This window comes from Triticum urartu, chromosome 4, assembly GCF_003073215.2.
Source record: "Triticum urartu cultivar G1812 chromosome 4, Tu2.1, whole genome shotgun sequence".
In the NCBI taxonomy this organism is placed as follows: Eukaryota; Viridiplantae; Streptophyta; class Magnoliopsida; order Poales; family Poaceae; genus Triticum; species Triticum urartu.
Window position 1 is genome coordinate 42,809,692 of NC_053025.1, and position 8,548 is coordinate 42,818,239.

The window sequence follows — 8,548 nt, forward strand, 5'->3', positions numbered from 1 at the left end:
TTCCTTGAGAGATTGCTTGTATCGGATCTAGAAGGTCCAACAAAAATCAGGGTCATTGACGCGCCGAAATTGACATCATTGGTGTACTCGTCTGCCAAATTCTTCGAACTCTTTATTGGATCCGTAATCGTTCAGGTACAGCACTCATCTTCTTCTCCGTCTTCTTGAAATTCACATTTTTTAATTTCTTCTTGATGTATTTACGACCGTCTTCTAGAAAATGATTCCCACAAGCTTGACCCAGTCCATGCGCACAGTGAAGATCTTAGCACTAAAATCTATCTGCCCCAATCAGGATCAAGTTGTTGGATTCCTTACATGCTTTCTGTGCACGGAGAAGCTACTCATCGAGGTGAAACTTCTTTCCTATAAGTAAACAGTAATCACAACGTAGCTCAATTTTTTCGTAATTTCCCCAAATTACGATGACAACTGTAGTGTTCAAAACTGCATCTACGCACTACACCGAAAGAAATTTTTTTAGTATTTTTTCTCACGTGATCACCTGCATCGTTTTTATGCTGTACTACTATAGTAGCATAGGCTAGTCATAGTGGAAAGTAACTTAGACTACTCCAGTAACTCTATGGTTACCCTAAGAGCAAGTACTACTCCCTCCGTTCCAAATTACTTGTCACAGGTATGGATGTATCTAGATGTATTTTAGTTCTAGATACATCCATTTCTATGATGAGTAATTTGGAACGGAGTGAGTACCTCCGTCCTGGTTTACTCTTCCAATTTTGGAGTATCAAAATTTGACCATAGATTTAACTGACAAAATGTTAATGCATGTCACTAAGAACTATATCATTGGATTCATATTTGAACATAATTTCAAATGGTGTAATTTTTAGTGACATGCAGTGGCATTTTCTTAGGTAAATCTATGGTCAAAATTTTATACTAAATACGAGGTAGTATTCCCTCCATCCCAAAATCCGTGTCTTACATTTGTTTAGATGCAGATGTATCTAACACTAAAATGTAACTAGATACATCCGTATTTAGACATATTTAAGACAAGAATTTTGGGACGGAGGGAGTACAAAAGTGGGCTATGTAGGCCAAAACATGTGCCAAATTCACTTGTGATGCATTTAGCATCGATACCCCTCCATTGCTCACCTGGTGCCCCAATCTGGATCACCTACTTTGCTCTGGTGCCAAATTAACTCACGCAATGAAAAAACACTGCGTGGGAGAGAGAGAGGACTGAGGCAATAAAAACACTTGTTTGGGAGAGTGAGAGGCTGGTGTAGTTGGTTTGATTGATTTGTTTATACATGTGGGTCTGTGTGCACAGCGGTGCCAACTCTCTCACATCGCGAGAGCGGTGCCAAAATCTTTTGATTTGACATCGATGCGTATTATGTGGCATACTTTTGCGAAATATGGCATCGGCCACATAGTGGAAGGCAACAAATGCCCAAGCTCTTCACGTGCTCCTAGTTAAATGAGAGGAAACAGAAAGAGAGAGAGAGAGAGTGAAAAAATATCACTAGCCAGCACTATCGTATGAGTGAATGATATTGGTACCTCTTGATGACATGGCAATCTTATGCAGCCAGCTGCTCTAATATGTTCTCTTCTTTTGTAGATAAAAAAGACCCGAAAGTGAAAAATTTGCTGCACTATAACAATCTCATTGAATGCCTTGATCTCCATCTTACATAAAATGATTTGATCGACTACCGAGGCAGCACATTTGAGATTAAATTGGCCATGTTCTTTGTTCTGGAGGCAAGTGTGCTCAAGGTAATCAGGTTTGGCGTTCTCTGGCGCAACAATGAATGGCATGCTAATCACCGCAAGCGTCTAAGCCTAAATGACAAAGTCTCCGCAGAAGCTGGATTTGTTTTTGAAACATCAAGTGGCCAGAGACTCGAAAACTTATTTGCCCATTAGTGACTTGTCAGGGTGGTGGATTTTAGTTTGTACGATAATGCTGCATCCACCTAAAGTAACGAAGGTTCTTACATAAACTTCCTAGTAATTCCCTCTTCATAGGTGCAGCATTACTCCTAACATTTGTAATATCAGTTCGAAACTTGTAATATTGTCGTGTCCTATTCCTGCATTTTCTAAATCCTGCGAATCAAACAGGTCCTGAGTTGGTGATGATGTTGTGCCTCCCATCTTTCACCAATAGCCGTCAGATCTAGATCTGACGCATACAAACCAAGCTTCTCCATTTTTGCAAAAAGATGCCCACACTTGTTCCCTATTTACAAACAACTCCTTGTCTCTCACAATCAGCCTTATCTCCTCCCCACCACATCTAGAAGGCCGTGGAAAAATCTGGCGCGATGGCCGCTGCCGGAGCCATCCACACTCAATCTTGGTGTTCCGTGCAATGCACGGGCATCTACGCACGGGAAATTATGTCGAACAGGGCTAGTTGTAAGAAGGCTAGCTCTACAGCCATGATGATAGTGACTGTAGACGGTGAGGCTGACTATGGTATGCCGAACACGGCGCCTATACTTAGGTGTCATCTCCAGCGCAACGTCTTGTCACTTCACTGTGAGGAGCATCACATAATAATTTGACCAACGGGTAGTACAGTGCCAGTACTCCTACTACTACATTGGTAGTCTACTACTAGTACTAGTAGCACCACCGTCTGGATTTAGGAGTACTACCACGTCCATCTAGATTTTAGTATTTGACTAGCAATATCTAGTAATGCTGTCACAAAAAATGTACTACTCCCTCTGTAAATAAATACATGGTGTTTTATTCCTATCGGCGAGAGAGCTTAATGTTTTTTTTGCTAACTAGAGTACTAATAGGATTACATGCAATGAACTAAATACTGCATGTCATGTTTGGTAGTCTCAAGTCATTGAAAGCATGCACAGCCCACATCTCTCATTGGTTGATATGTCACGAAATAAGAAACAAGGAGGGAGTTAATGCACCGTGCCTAAGTATTTTGGGATTATTTGGTTTTCGTAAAGTGACTTACACAACATTTTTGTTTACATGCATTAACATTTTATTAGTTAAATCAAAGGTCGAAACTTGGCACAAAATGCAAAGGGGACCAATAAACCAGTAAACATCAAACTTCTCTCGTTTGGCCCCAACTAGAGGTCCGGTGAGATGACTATACTGCACCGGCACGGAGGGGGACGCAGCTTCATTGACTTACGTCAACTGCCTTTGGGTGAATGACACGTGGGCCCAGGGGGTGGCTGGCCCACCTATCATACAACCAAAGGCAGGTGCAGTAGAGGGCCGAGGAGTAGTACGAAATCCTACGCACCTACACACACTAACCAAGGGCAAGAGTGATCACTTGAATCGCAAGATCAGTTGACTAGAAGCTAAGCTAGACCCATGGAGGCGATGAGCGCGAGCATCAACCGGCTGTGCCAGATGGTCCACGACGCCGGCCTGCGACCCGGCATCACGGAACGTCTCCAGGTAGTATTGCTTGAGGCCGCCAGGGTGAGGGGCCGCTTGTACGACAGCTTCATCTCCTTGTTCGACGAGGTCCTCGTCGGTTTCCTCGACAAGTTCACCGTCATCAAGAAGCTTGCAGATGACTTTGACGTAAGCCTCCAGCCGACGCGCCCAGGCTCTGCGATGCCCGCCACCCTCAACGGCCCCTATGGTGACAACATCTTCGACGCACTGGTGGCCCTGCGACTGCCCGCTGTCGCGCCGAAGAATGTCCACCTCGAGGTCGCGCTCACCGCGCAGCGCCTGGCGCAGCAAGACACCATCGACATAATCACCCACGTCTATGCGTGAATTGTCCACAAGGACTACTACATGCAAGAGGAGGACGATAGGACGCTGGCCTTCTTGGACAGCAGGGCAACCTTGGACGGCACTGTTCAGAAGCACGTTGAGCTCGCCGCCGACGCCGCTGCTCCTCACACGTCGGTTGGTGACCCGACGCACTAGGGCGTGAGGATGTCGTTGATGGATCCGTATGTATTTTTATCTTTCCGTCAAATCCATGTAGTAGTATATGATACTACAGTAATTATCTTACCTTTCGCATCAACTTCATAATTTTCGTACGTACTCCATGCATGAATGGCGCCAGAACCAAACTTCTCATTACTCTAGGCAAAATCGTTATTTTCTATCTATCGGTCGTGCCATGGAGCAGAACCAAATTTTACAACTTACGAGTTCAAAAGGAAAAGCCTGTCGTGTTCACGTCGCACCCCCACACGGTTGGTCCGGCATGCCACTCAAGTGGGAATGCGTGCGGTGTTGCATTTTCACTTACAAGTGGGACCGGAGTTGAGCAAACCGACTATCGGCAAACCCCCACCCCTCCCACCGTGCGATGGCTGAGAAAACAGGAGGGAGAAGAGATGGCTGTAGCTTGGACTCCAAGAAAATTGGTGTGGGATGGGACTCGTGTGGGTGGCGTGTGCCGTACTGCTAGACGTGAATGCTAGTTATGGCCCATGCCACCCCACTATATCGAGCCTATATCGAGGTACCTAGAACAAATTTCCTGCTGTATGTGCTCAGCCCTCCTCTATCTCTCTTCTCAGCCAGCCAGCGGACGCACGGAGCCCATCATCTGTTTGCTCACATGCGGCCCCACATGTCAGTGAAAACACAAGAGGACCCACTGAACCTGCACATCTTTCACCTTGACATGCTGGTGATGAAAAACAAATCCAATAAAGATCTTCGGTGGCCACTTTTGGAGTTACTCAAGAGTAGTAAGATTCTATTTACAGTTTAACCCAAGATGCACATCTCGTGGCTTCAACTACCACTCTATTTTCTTTCATGACACGACCTGGATGCTGGATGTCCCACGTGTCGGCAAAAGGAGGAAGAACCCGACCAAATCTTCGGTTGTGCTCTCAGATTAGACTAGTTGTGCTAACTTAAAATTTTTATTGTGTACTCCCTCCGTTCCAAAATACTTGACTTCCATTTGTCCAAAAATGGATGTACCTATATACTAAAACATGTCTAGATACATATATATTTTGACAAATAGAAGGCATGTATTGTGCAACGGAGGGAGTAGAATGGATGCAAGTTTTTGTATTGGGAAGAAGAGTACATCCATATATTGATAGAGCGCAATTTAGTAGATTTTCTATCACTTTTAGCTAGCACAGAGGCTAGAGATGAGATTAGTGCACTTGTTGATACTCCTACTAGAATAGAGGCTAGACATGAGACTAGATGCGAGGAAGGAACGTCTACTTCTTTACACTCGAAGAAGAAAGAAGCACACAAGATCGAGCCTCCGCAGATCAACAATGAATGCATCGAGAAGGCACTAATCCAACTTACAGGAGTAGTAAAATGTATTCTTGTGGTTCTTGTTTTCTTTGGTCTTGCTTTTCTAGTCAAAATTATCATTGGAGTTCATGCAAAACGGAGGTCCATTTGGGGTCGTGCATTGGAGTTGGCCTTACAAGTGGGACCGCAGTTAAGGAAACCGACTATCGGCAAACCCCCACCTTGCCCGCCGCGCGATGGCTGAAGTTAGAGAAACGACGAGGTTGAAGATATTGCTCTAGCACGGACTCCAAGAAATAATATGGTGTCAGATGGATGTCGTGGTGGTGGCGTGTGCCGTACTCCTGGACGTGAATGCTTGTTCTGGCCCATGCCACCCTACTACTCCTACTACTTACTCCTACTATATAGTACTAGTATCGAGGATTCGAGGTGCTGGTTACGTACAACGAACACATTAACATATGGCTACAGTAAAAACACCCTCCCGACGCGCGTAGCATGTGAAGCTAGTACAAATAGTGTACTACTATTGTTGATTGGCCTCATCCGATAACCTATTGCAATGCACGTACAGTAATGAATTCGGAAAATATTTTTTTGCCTCGTTGCACCAGTCACTCAGAGAAGCGACTCGAAAGCCATTCATAAATTTAGTAAGTTTATCATAGGCATGTCATTTTATTACATTATAAATACTAAAGTTTTCACCACACAACAAATAACAAGCAATGAAATGAACTTCAACTCAACCATTCCTCGGCGTTGGAAACGCTTGCTTTGAACCACAAGAGATTCTCTGGGACGGGCCATCGATTGTCGATCTGGAAACCAATGCAGGACTGATCATCCAGGCTGAAACGGCCTACTACATCACTACCAGGGTAGGGAACCACCCAAATGTCCGAGGTATAGACACAGTTGCTTCTCATAAATGGTACTGTTAACGTTGTGTCAACAGCAGTTGGATCGCCTTTCACCATCATCGGATAGTTTTGTCCAAGGAAGAGTGAGTTTTCTCCAAGACTATCAATTCTGTACCAGGAAGAAGGAGTTGGCGCTAGCACACTAGTATCCATCCCGAATACCATGCAACGGGTGTTGGAATAGGTCCGGAGAGTGTGACCATGGGAGACTACACCTGCTTCCTTAGCAGTAACATCATCAGTGGGTTGTATACACACAAGAAGAGGTGATCCATCGGAATTAGTTGCCAGGCACCACAGAGTTTATGGGCGCTGCTCGTCCTCATGCTCGTGATCATCACCATCGTCATCTCCCCCTTGGTTATAAATTTTTCAAGTATAGGTGGTGGGATGTTCATAGGACCTTGGAAACACAAGAAGAAGGTTAATTAGTAAAGGGAAACTTGCTAACCCGCATGCATGTGGATGAAACAATTATAATTATGATGGAAGACAAACGTACCAAAACTACGAGCATCCCATGCAAAAACAATGCCACGAGTGGTGGCAGCAAACACAAGGCCCTCGTATTGAATTGCATCACAGTACTCATCCGTGTACCGAAACTGATTTTTGAGCAATATCCATCGAGTCGAACCACGAAGGACGGCAACAAGCTTGTCGAAGATAACAACAACTTGATAGTTGTTGTAATTCCAAGAGCGGTTGGGAACTCGACAAATTGCCATCTTCCATAGAAGGCAGTCACCATGATCGTATTTGAACGTGCGTACAATACCGGTGTGCTCAACCTCTGGGCAGTCTGCTGAGATTTTTGGAAGTGGAACCCGGTCACGAGTGTACACATTCACAAGTTCCCACTCGCAGTTGGACCCAATGTAAACAACCCAATCTCCATTTGTGCCCGCCCAAGCCTTGCCCTCAAGCGATGGCATCTTAACATCATACGTGTCATTATCAAGCGGCATCAACTGGCACAGTGTGAGGCGTCCGTCGTGCCGGCACCAGTCATCAGGATCACGGTGAAGATAGGGGAGATCAAACTGCTCCTTGACTCTTGGGTTATTTGTAATGATGTTATTAGTTGAGTAGAGAATGAGCTTGAACGAACCTGCCATGCTAGCCGAGGTGATGACATCGCACCGTCAATGAGTTCCTCCACCATGTCATCTTTCAGATCGGGGCAAGAATAACGGGGTCGTTTCTGGCCTGTTCCCTCCATGGAGAAGACGATCGAACAATGGCAGAAGAAAGGGTGAAGGGCTGAAGGAAAATGGAGGAGGGAGATGAAGAGCATGTGACAGCAGTTCCAAATCGAGAGGGAAAGGCGAAGAGTCAGTGGACGGTTGCGAGTTTGCCACGGTTCACGAAGAGGCGCCCCGGCCTACACGTCCGTTCAGAAATACTCCTACTACTCGCCGTCGTCTCACTGATATGTTGGAACGGGACCACATGTCAACGAAACATGGTGTGTAATTTCTCATGCAAAATGCGATCTGGCGGCGTTGGCCCGAGGTGCCGCATTAGTTATCGACCTTTATTTTTTAATGGCGTTCCGATCAGTTTTGAAGCACGACTAACTGGTACTGTACGCAGAGAAAATATAAACTACTCTACCACTAGTCCACATCCAGTACTAGTAGTATAAAAAAGATATATAGGCTGGAGCTTGAGCGCTTTCTTGCTAAGGGCTGCCCACTTGCTTCTCACACTACCACCATGTCTCTAGATCTAAAAAAGACGGCCCCTCTCTCCCTCCTCATCGGTGGTCACAGATCCGCCGGGGAAGAAAAGGATGTGCAACGTTGACGCACTCGTCGTCGGCGAGCAAGGTCACACACTGACGACAAGGCCGTCCTCTCAGACCTAGCGCCCGCGTGGGATGGCCTCCGTCCCCAAGCTCGCTGCCGTAGTGTGTGCGGAGGACGACGACCAGGAGCGAAGCCACCTCCCGCCGACCCTCAGGTATGCTACCTCTTTTCGAACCATAACCTTGTTCTATTGCCCCATCTGCCACGTCGTTGCATGTGGATCTTTTTCCACTCCACCATCTTCCCAATTTTCTATCCTCTGCTCTGTTGGCCACGCAGACGAAAACCATAATTTGCACTATTAAAGGAAACCCTACTTCATGCAAACTAATCCATGTATGGGTTGAATAAGGAAAGGAAGGGAGACTGTACTGTCCAAGAGAGTAGGCATCGAACCCGCATCTAGGTTGAAAAGGGGAAAATCAGTTGCTAAGGAACGAGTCTCGTGTCTCTTGGTTGAACAAGGGTATAAAGGCATGACAATGCAATAGAGAATGACCAGGTCGATCGGTTTGTTGTCCTCGCATAGGAAAAAGGTGGCTAAAGAGAACAAAAATGGGACGTAATCCACAT